Source organism: Primulina huaijiensis, chromosome 17 (assembly GCF_012295235.1).
Source record: "Primulina huaijiensis isolate GDHJ02 chromosome 17, ASM1229523v2, whole genome shotgun sequence".
Lineage (NCBI taxonomy): Eukaryota > Viridiplantae > Streptophyta > Magnoliopsida > Lamiales > Gesneriaceae > Primulina > Primulina huaijiensis.
In genome coordinates this window covers 9358278-9369833 of record NC_133322.1, presented here as the reverse complement: position 1 = coordinate 9369833, position 11556 = coordinate 9358278, and positions in this window count along the sequence as shown.

Genomic DNA, 11556 nt, shown 5'->3' with positions numbered 1-11556 from the left:
TCCAGGATTAAACTTTCAATAACGAGGGTGGGATGTGAGAACCCGGAATTTCCGAAGCAAATCATGTAAGAATTAAAAGCTTGAAACTAAGCTTAAACTAAGCTCAAAACTTTCATTCTAACTATAAAACTCAAATATGAACTTAAATTTCCAGCTAACTTGACTCGAGAAAGTAGCATCAAGGCTTGGGGATTAGGTCAACGGGAAGCCAAACTGCAAATAATCTCATCCATTGAAGACCCATAACTGGACAAACTTATAATGCAAAAGATAACCTTTGAGTTAACCAAAAATGGAGCTAAAGGATAAGCTAAGAGTTTGGAAAAATTAACTATGTAAGGAATGTCCCTTTAGGAAACCAAAATGACTCTTGATGCTTGGATAGCCTTGACTACATTGAAGGCTTCATTGAAGGCTTTCTTGGGGCTAAAGATTTCGGCCATGGTGTAGTTCAAGAGGAAAATATTATTCTATAAATATGGCATCATGGCTGATGGAAATGCACACTCAAAAACACAAAAGAATTTTGGTTCTTCCCTTTCCAAGAAGCTCTCGGCCGTCGCTTGCAAGAAGGAAGAAAGGGAAATTGTTCCGGCTTTTCAATTTCTGTCATTTGCTATCAACACTGACTTGAGGATTCTGTCCAAGTTCGATCATCACTCGACCTAAATTCAGCAAGTTTCATTCAACAAAAATCCGCACGTTTCGGATCGTAACTTCAAGAACTGTAAGTGGGTTTTTGCTATATATTCGTTTGTAATTTTAAACTTGGATATAAATATCATGACATGCATGTATGTGTGTCTTCATTTTCGAAAAATACATTCCGTTCTTTTAAAATTTCGATCGATGTTATGTTATTCTTGTTTTCGATATTCTTTGACTCCGTTGTATTTGTCTGAAATTCTGATAAGTTCTGTTCGATGAAAATCTGAATTCTGTGATGCACTGTTACAACTCGATTTGAAATGGGACGAGAATTGTAATTCTATTTGGCCCCCATTGGTGGGTATAAAACCATGTTCTGTCTAGCTCCATTGGTGTGTATAAAACCATGTTCTGTCTGGCCCTCATCAGTAGGTATAAAAATGTGTTCTGTCCTCACCCCTTAGAGGACTAACATATTGGGGACAAAATGAGATGAGTAACAGTGTTGTAATTGTTCTGAATTGTTCTGAATCGTTATGATCTGTTTTTGAACCGCTCTGATTCGTCTGATAACCTTTGTTTCATATTTTGTTCAGTTCCGTTATGATAAGTTAAAATCATTGAGTTTTGAAGGATTGGTAAAAATATGTTTTGACAAAATTAAGTTCTATATGTATCTTTGGAAATCGATCGACCCCCACTTGTTGAGTGTTTTCCGAAACACTCACCCCTTACAAATTTCAGATAAAAATGAAGAACAACTGAACGAGGAGTAGCAGGAAGCGTTTTGGGGATCGTGATCGAAAGACAAGTTCAAGAATTGAGATTTTTATTCTATTTCGTTTCCGCAGAACTCTGATGTAAATGTTATTCTATAGTCATTGTAAAGACATTGTTATATTTATGAAAAAGACTGGTTTATTGGTTTTTCGATACGAAGCTTATTGTTTTCAAGAAATTGTTGCAACTCCAAAGGATCCCATGCTTTCCTTGGCGCTCGACCACTCATGTTTGCATCAGGGTCCGTGTCTCTTCGCTGCAAAATATTGTCCAGGAAACAATGGACACGGATCCGTGTATGGGTCCGGAGTGGGATCCGTGTAGGCACTGTAATTTTCATTCTCGAGGGTAATTGACACGGACCCCAGGTACAGGTCCGGGGTGGGGTCCGTGTATACTCTGAAGTTTTCACCTTGCTTGTAAGCATTTCTTCATTGCGCATTACTCCTTGTAGTTCCTCTTTGAATTTCTTTAGTCATCCTCTCGTGATTGGTCCCTCCGGCATCTCTAATGGATCCCATGCTTTTCTCGGAGCTTGGCCTACCATGATCGCATCATCCTCCCCTTCTTTGAAAGGATTTGTCCTCATCTTGTTCATCACCTACATCAAACAAGGAAATATCACTAACATTAAAAGTAGAACTCACGTTATACTCACCTGGCAGATCGAGTTTGTAGGAGTTGTCATTGATCCTTTCGAGGACTTGATATGGTCCATCACCCCTAGGTAGCAGCTTCGAACGTCGCTTCTCGGCGAACCTTTCCTTCCGCAAGTGAAACCACACCCAATCACCTTTTTCAAATACCACATTCTTCTTCTCCTTGTTGGCTTACTTGGGATATTGCTCATTTCATTTCTCACTGTTGGCCTTGGCCTTTTATGCATACCCCTTAAAAATTCAGCCTTCTTTTTGCCATCCATGTTTAAACTTTCACTCGCAGGTAAAGACATCAAATCCAACGGAGTCAAAAGATTAAAACCATAAACAATCTCAAATGATGAATAATTTGTAGTAGAATGCACCCTACGATTATAAGCTAACTCAACAAATGGTAAATATTCTTCCCAATTCTTTAGATTCTTTTTGAGTATAGCACGCAAAAGTGTCACTAAAGTTCTATTAACAACTTCAGTTTGTCCATCCGTTTGAGGATGACACGTAGTAGAAAACAACAATTTTGTGCAAAGTTTCGCACACAACGTCTTCCAAAAATAACTCAAAAATTTAATATCAAACAAAATAGTCCTATGCATACCATGCAACCTAACGACTTCTCTAAAGAACAAGTCTGCAATGTTAGATGCATCATCAGTTTTATGACAAGCAATAAAATGTGACATCTTAGGAAATCTATCTACAACAACAAATATTGAATCCCTCCCCTTCTTAGTCCTAATTAACCCCAAAACAAAGTCCATAGAAATATCAACCCAAGGTTCACTAGGGACAGGAAGTGGTGTATACAATCCATGTGGGTTTGTTCTAGACTTAGCTTGTCTGCATGCTATGCACTTTTTACAAATACGCTCAACATCATGTTTCATATGTGGCCAATATAAATGTTCATGCAAACAACTCAAAGTGTTAGCCAAACCAAAGTACCCCATCAAACCACCCCCATGCGCCTCCCTAACAAGTAATTCACGAATTGATGACTTAGGGATGCATAATCTATCTTCTCTAAATAATAAACCATTATGCAAATAAAATTTGTCATGTGGACCATGCATACATGTTTCAAATACTTTCTTAAAATCCTCATCCATCGCATACAACGCTTTCACTTGCTCAAACCTCAAAATTTTTGACTCCAAGCTATAGATTAGTACATACCTCCGTGATAGTGCGTCGGTCAATACATTTTCCTTACCTTGTTTGTACTTGATTATGTATGGGAATGTCTCAATGAACGCTACCCACTTAGCATTTGTTCAGCTTCTGTTGCACCTTAAGGTGCTTTAGAGATTCATGATCTGTATGAATCAGACACTCCTTAGGCCTCAAGTAGTGTTGCCACATCTCTAGAGTCCTTACAAGCGCGTACAAATCCTTGTCATACGTGGGATAGTTCAAGGCGACTCCATTGAGCTTCTGTAACGCCCTTAATGCAAGACATTAAACTATAAATGCTAAAATGCGGAAGCCTTATAGAAGATTTGGAGAAAATAATAATTAATAAAATTTGTGGCAAAGTTTTCCCATAAATATAGAATTACCAAAAAAATCCCAAGCCAACAAAATAAATATTACCACAATCAAATTTTCGAAAATACACATATATTCTCAAAACGTCCACTAAACACATAATCCCATCTCCATAATTACCAAGTATTTGACAAAACTTAAGACATAATTTTCTTGTTCAAAACATAACCAATATACAATAATCAAAACCATTTTATAATTGCCACATTTTATCAAAACATCAATCTCCACGCTTTGGCACATGCACCTTCCATGCCTCGACACTTCTATCGCTATTCCATTTTATATGCATCTCATGACATAACTGGAATGAGTTTACAAAACTCAGTAAGTGGAACTTTCAATAACAATTACATATACAATAGTGTAAAGAAAGGAATCATTACAACTGAACCATAGAAAATGCCATCGTTCAATGGAATATATAGATAACAATTATAAGATGTCATTCAATCAACCATTTCTTTCATTTTCCTTGTATGGCATTTGATAAGTCATCTGTCGATGGTATACATGTACATTTTAGTCAAAATCGGTCGCTGTACATGTTAAATGATGCGAACACGGATGTGCACGTCCCAAGGAAAGCATGGGATCCCTTAGAGTTACCAGCGGGACCAATCACGAGGGGACGACTGAAGAAGTTTAAAGAGGCGTTGCAGGGGCTTATGAGCAAAGAAGAAGGACTTACAAGCGAGGTGCAAAGTGCTGAAGGGTTCGAGATGCATGGAAATAAGTTTGGGAGCCAAAGGAAAGTTATTCAAATGCTAAATCAAGAGGAGTCCAGATACCACGGCGCCCGAGCGGCCAAATCTTACCGCCCGAGCGCCAAACATACTGTCCAGGACGTGAACTCCAGAAGCAGCGGCGCCCGAGCGGTAAAATATTACCGCCCGAGCGCGACTTGTCCAGAAGACTCCGCGCCCGAGCGGTTGAATCTCAATCTCTAGCACGCCTTGTTCCGAGAAACATTATCTTTTCCTATTTTAGAGTTTTAATTAGTTAGGTAACTAGATTTATCATATCTTTTGATTTGTAGTCAATATATGGACGAAAAATTGAACATTATTCATATTATCATTGATATTTTATAAAAAATTTTGAGTTTTCTCTCAACATTTTTCAAGGCTTTAGCTTTGTAAACAAAAATCAAACTTATCAAAGTTTTTAACTTTGTGGCGTTTGTCGATCATGCTTGTGCGGATTGTCTTAGACTTGTTCTTTGAAGGTTCCTCATAATTTTCGATTGTTTATCTCGTGATTATTTGTTGCTAAACTTTTCATAGTTTAGTGTGAAAATCACAACACACACACTTGATTCAAAAGATCGGGACAATACAAATTCCTTGTTCGATATTAAATTGAGGGCGCGATTTATATTTAATCGTGTTTGCATTTATTCGTACGTGGATTCACATCATTTGGTATCAGAGCTTAGGTTCATTGAATTCAAGTAAGTTATCCTTCAGATCTAATTATTCTTTAGTTCCGCTTTCAGATCTGATTTGTTCTATTATTCTACGTCGTTCGTGAATCTGTGATACACGAAACTTCGTGTATTATTTTTCTCTGAATTTTCGGAATTTTAAGAGCAAAAAAAAAAGACTACCCAAAATTCGAAAAATTTGCCAATATTTCTTTTTAATATTTTTTTCTATTCCTTTTTGTGAGTCATATAGAAGTCTCTCACACAGTCAAAAAAAAATTTATATCTATCTTCAACTTGCTTGTCTACGCAGTCCACGTGAGTCGATCGCATTTGTTCACGAGTTTGAACTTGATTGTTTGATAGACGAATACAAAGCTTGAGCACCCTTTAGAGAGAGACATCAAATTCGAGTGGAAACATTTGAGTGTGAGTGATATTTCTTTGGAGTGACTAGTGAGTATTTGTTGTGAGCAAACAAAATACGAGAGGAGAGACGAGTGAATTTCTTTGGAGTGACCGTGAGCATTTGGGTGAGGAACATATTGTTTTCTACTAACGTTTTCTTGCAGGTACAAACTGAAATTAAATGGAGAGGGAGGTAGGGGATAGTTCGAACCCGGGGTTATCTAAAGTACAAATGGAGGCGTTATTTGGGCATTTTAGTAGGATGTTGAAGGTTGAGATGGAGCCATTACATGAACGGTTGGATAGGCTTGAGGTTAGTACGAGTGAAAAAAAATCAAATCCTAAAAATATGGGTAGAGAAGAAGAAGAGGAAGAGTTTGATTTTGGAGGAGAAGAGGAGAGCCAAAATGATAATTGGGGTAGGAATGGAAGACGTAGAGGAATTGGTAGAGGTAGAAGAGAAGCCGTTCGGGGTAGATATGATGGGAATAGGGAAGTTGGTAATATGGGTAGTATTAAGATGAAAATCCCTTCGTTCCATGGGAAATCTGATCTGGAGGCATATTTAGAGTGGGAAAAGAGGGTAGAGTTTGTGTTGGAGTGTCACCACTATTCCGAACAAAAGAAGGTGAGGTTGGCGGTGGTTGAATCTTTAGACTATGCTCTCATTTGGTGGGATCAATTAGTGACCACTAGGAGGAGGTACAATGTGAGGCCCATAGAAACTTGGGATGAGATGAAGAGAGTGATGAGAAAAAGGTTTGTGCCCAACCACTACTATAGGGAGATGTTTAAGTGGCTACAAACTTTAAGGCAAAGGGTGAAGAGTGTTGAGGACTACTACAAGGAGATGGAAATAGTCATGATTAAGGATAATATTGAGGAAGATAATGAGGCGACGATGGCTCGTTTTCTTTGTGGTTTGAACAGGGAAATCCAAGATCAAGTTGAGCTTCGGCACTACTTGGATCTAGACGAAATGGTGCAAATGGCCATAAAAGTGGAGCAACAACTCAAAAGGCGTGGAGTTGGCCGCACCAATCAAACCGGAGGTTCATCATCTTCATGGCGATCAAATGTGGTGAAGCGTGAGGAGAATAAGGTGGTGAGCAAGCCCAAATTTGAGACCAAACAAGAGGCACCTAAGCAAGGAGTGCAAGGTAAATCTGAAACTCCTTCTAATCGATCTAGAGATACTAAATGTTTTAGGTGTCAAGGGTTGGGTCATATTTCTAGTGAATGTCCTAATAAGAGGGTGATGATCTTGAATGACTATGGTGAGTATGAATCTCATAGTGAGGGTGATGATGATGATGAGATGCCTGCATTAGAGGATCCTGACGAGGGTTATGAGGCGGTTGTTGGAGAAGCACTAGTGACTAGGCGTATCATGAGTGCCCAAGTCAAGGAGGAGGAGACTAACCAAAGGGAAAACTTATTCCATACTAGATGTTTTGTAAATCAAAAGGTTTGCAATTTAATCATAGATGGGGGGAGTTGTACTAATGTGGCTAGTTGTGAGATGGTAGAGAAATTGGGTTTACCTACATTAAAGCACCCTCAACCATATAGGCTTCAATGGTTGAATGATTGTGCGGAAGTGAAGGTGACAAAACAAGTGCTAGTGCCTTTTTCTATTGGGAAGTATGTGGATGAGGTCTTGTGTGATGTGGTACCTATGCATGCTTGCCATATCTTGTTGGGTAGACCTTGGCAATATGATAGGCGAGTGACACATGATGGGTTCAAGAACAAGTACTCATTTGTGTTGAAAAAGGAGTCCATTGTTTTACTTCCTTTGTCCCCAAAGCAAGTGTTGGAGGACCAATTGAAAAAAAAGAGGAGAGATGAGGCCGAAAAAAAGAGTGAATTAAAAAGTGAGATGGCCTTTGAAGATAAAAATGAAATGGCTGAAAAAAAGAGTGACAAAAAAAGTGAGATAGCCATACAAAAGAAAAAGGAGAGGAAAGAAAATGAGGGAAAAGAAAATGAGAGGAAAGAGGCCAAAAAGAAAACATACATGGCCCAAAAAAGTGAGTTGAAGCAATTGATGCACACACGTGAACCACTTGTGTTGATTCTTTACAAAGAGATCCTCTTTAACACAAGTGATATAGCCGGGTCCCTTCCGAGCATTGTTGTTTCACTTTTGCAGGAATTTGATGATATATTTCCGGAGGAGCTACCTCGAGGGCTACCACCATTGAGGAGGATTGAGCACCAAATTGATTTGGTGCCCGGGAGTGCATTACCAAATCGTCCGGCTTATAGGAGCAATCCGGAGGAGGCTAAGGAGCTTCAACGACAGGTAAGTGAGTTGTTAGATAAGGGTTTTGTGCGTGAGTCCATGTCCCCTTGTGTTGTGCCTGTTTTGTTAGTTCCTAAGAAAGATGGTTCATGGCGTATGTGTGTGGATTGTAGGGCAATCAATAACATCACCATTAAGTATAGGCATCCCATACCTAGACTAGATGATATGTTAGATGAATTGCATGGTGCTTGTATCTTTAGCAAAATTGATTTGAAGAGTTGTTATCACAAAATTAGGATGAGGGAAGGTGATGAGTGGAAAACTGCATTTAAAACAAAATATGGGTTATATGAGTGGATGGTAATGCCCTTTGGCTTCACTAACGCTCCTAGCACCTTTATGAGGTTAATGAACCGTGTCTTGCGTGCATACATAGGGAAATTTGTTGTTGTTTACTTTGATGATATCCTAGTATATAGCAAAGACTTGGATGAGCATGTTGAACACTTGAAACTTGTGTTAATCACACTAAGGGCTGAAAATCTACATGCTAACCTAAAGAAATGTGATTTTTGTACATGCAAACTTGTCTTCCTTGGTTTTGTGGTAAGCTCACAGGGGATACAAGTGGATGAGGACAAGGTAAGTGCTATTCGAGATTGGCCATCGCCTACTACTGTTGGTCAAGTCCGAAGTTTTCATGGACTTGCAAGCTTCTATAGGAGGTTTGTAAAGGATTTTAGCACATAGGCAGCACCCATGACAGCGGTGATCAAGAAGAACGTTCCATTCCATTGGGGCGAGGAGCTAGAGAAGTCTTTTAATACTATTAAGCAAAAATTAATTAATTCTCCTTTACTTGTTTTGCCTGACTTTGCTAATACGTTTGAAATTGAATGTGATGCTTCAGGTGTAGGTATCGGCGGAGTTTTGATGCAAGGAGGACGGCCCGTGGCGTACTTTAGTGAGAAGCTCAATGGAGCAGCGCTGAACTATCCCACGTATGATAAGGAGTTCTACGCACTTGTGAGGACTCTAGAGACGTGGCAGCACTACTTAAGGCCTAAGGAGTTTGTGATTCATACGGATCATGAGTCTCTAAAGCACCTTAAGGGACAACAGAAGTTGAACAAAAGACATGCCAAGTGGGTGGCGTTCATTGAAACATTCCCCTACATCATCAAGTACAAACAAGGTAAGGAAAATGTAGTGGCCGACGCACTATCACGAAGGTACGTACTTTTCTCTACTTTGGAGTCTAAAATTTTGGGGTTTGAGCATGTCAAGGAGTTGTATGTGCTAGATGACGATTTTAAGAATGTGTTTGAAACTTGTATGCATGGTCCACATGATAAATTCTATTTGCATAATGGTTTCTTGTTTAGAGAAGATAGGTTGTGCATCCCTAGATCATCCGTTCGTGAATTACTTGTTAGGGAGGCACATGGGGGTGGTTTGATGGGACACTTTGGTGTGGCAAAAACTTTAAGTGCGTTGCATGAACATTTCTATTGGCCACACATGAAGCGTGATGTTGAGCGTGTTTGTGATAAGTGCATAACTTGTAGACAAGCTAAGTCTAGAACACAACCACATGGATTGTATACACCACTTCCTGTTCCTAGTGAGCCTTGGGTTGACATTTCTATGGACTTTGTTTTGGGGTTGCCTAGGACTAAGAAGGGGAGGGATTCAATATTTGTTGTTGTTGATAGATTCTCTAAGATGGCACATTTCATTGCTTGTCACAAAACTGATGATGCGTCTCACATTGCGGATTTGTTCTTTAGAGAAGTCGTTAGGTTGCATGGCATGCCTAGGACTATTGTTTCTGACCGTGATGTTAAATTCTTGAGTTACTTTTGGAAGACTTTATGGGCTAAACTTGGCACAAAATTGTTGTTTTCTACTACTTGTCATCCTCAAACGGATGGGCAAACTGAAGTTGTCAATAGGACATTAGGAACACTTTTGCGTGCTATTCTTAAAAAGAACTTGAAGAATTGGGAAAATTGTTTGCCATTTGTTGAGTTTGCTTATAATCGTTGCGTGCATTTTACTACGAACTATTCGCCATTTGAAATTGTTTATGGTTTTAACCCTTTGACTCCGTTAGATTTGATGTCTTTACCTGTGAGTGAAAGGTTAAACATGGATGGGAAAAAGAAGGCGGAATTTGTTAGGAGTTTGCATGAGAAGGTCAAAGCTAATATTGAAAAGAAGAATGAACGATACACAAAGCAAGCCAACAAGGGAAAGAAGAAGGTGATATTTGAGAAAGGTGATTGGGTGTGGCTACACTTGAGGAAGGAAAGGTTCCCCGAGAAGAGACGTTCAAAACTATTACCTAGGGGTGATGGACCATTCCAAGTACTTGAAAGGATCAATGACAATGCCTACAAACTCGATCTACCAGGTGAGTATCACGTGAGTTCTACTTTCAATGTTAGTGACTTGTCGTTGTTTGATGTAGGTGACGAGCTGGATTTGAGGACAAATCCTTTTCAAGAAGGGGGGGATGATGCGAACAAGGATGTGCACGTCCCAAGGAAAGCATGGGATCCCTTAGAGTTACCAGCGGGACCAATCACGAGGGGACGACTGAAGAAGTTTAAAGAGGCGTTGCAGGGGCTTATGAGCAAGGAAGAAGGACTTACAAGCGAGGTGCAAAGTTCTGAAGGGTTCGAGATGCATGGAAATAAGTTTGGGAGCCAAAGGAACGTTATTCAAATGCTAAATCAAGAGGAGTCCAGATACCACGGCGCCCGAGCGGCCAAATCTTACCGCCCGAGCGCGACCTGTCCAGAAGACTCCGCGCCCGAGCAGTTGAATCTCGCGCTCGAGCGCGCCTTGTTCAGTGAAACATTATCTTTTCCTATTTTAGAGTTTTAATTAGTTAGGTAACTAGATTTATCATATCTTTTGATTTGTAGTCAATATATGGACGAAAAATTGAACATTATTCAGATTATCATTGATATTTTATAAAATTTTTTGAGTTTCCTCTCAACTTTTTCAAGGCTTTAGCTTTGTAAACAAAAATCAAACTTATCAAAGTTTTTAACTTTGTGGCGTTTGTCGATCGTGCTTGTGCGGATTGTCTTAGACTTGTTCTTTGAAGGTTCGTCATAATTTTCGATTGTTTATCTCGTGATTATTTGTTGCTAAACTCTTCATAGTTTAGAGGTGAAAATCACAACACACGCACTTGATTTAAAAGATCGGGACAACACGAACTCCTTGTTCGATATTAAATTGAGGGCGCGATTTATATTTAATCGTGTTTGCTTTTATTCGTGCGTGGATTCACATCATTAAATGTTGTCAACTTCCGTTAAGTGGGTTTCGAAGTGCTAGAAAGCACCACCGCTACCATATAACTATCAAGCCATAAAAGGAACCATTGAATCATTCTATCAAACATGTGGTGTGCATGAAATTAGAACTAGCTCTTTTCTTAGCAATTGGCATCAAAATTCCTTTCCTTTTCTTTCAATCAATTAACCATTACATAACAAGTATATAATCAATGGATTAAAGGAGCTAGGAACAATAACAATATCATTTGTCAAACATATAGGCCATGACATGCATTCAAGAAAAAAGCCCACTTACAACCAATAGAACTTGTTGTGACAGTTTCTTGGTAGTTGATCGTACAAGACAATATCAAGAGTATACCATTAACTTCACATCTTTAACCTATAACTACCATTCAAGCCTAAACCACCATTCCCTTCACTTCAACCAAATACCCAAAAGATAATTTTCCTTACCTTGGTTACTTGCTCTTGAGGATATAAAGATCACACCTCCAACTTGAAGATCCAAACCTT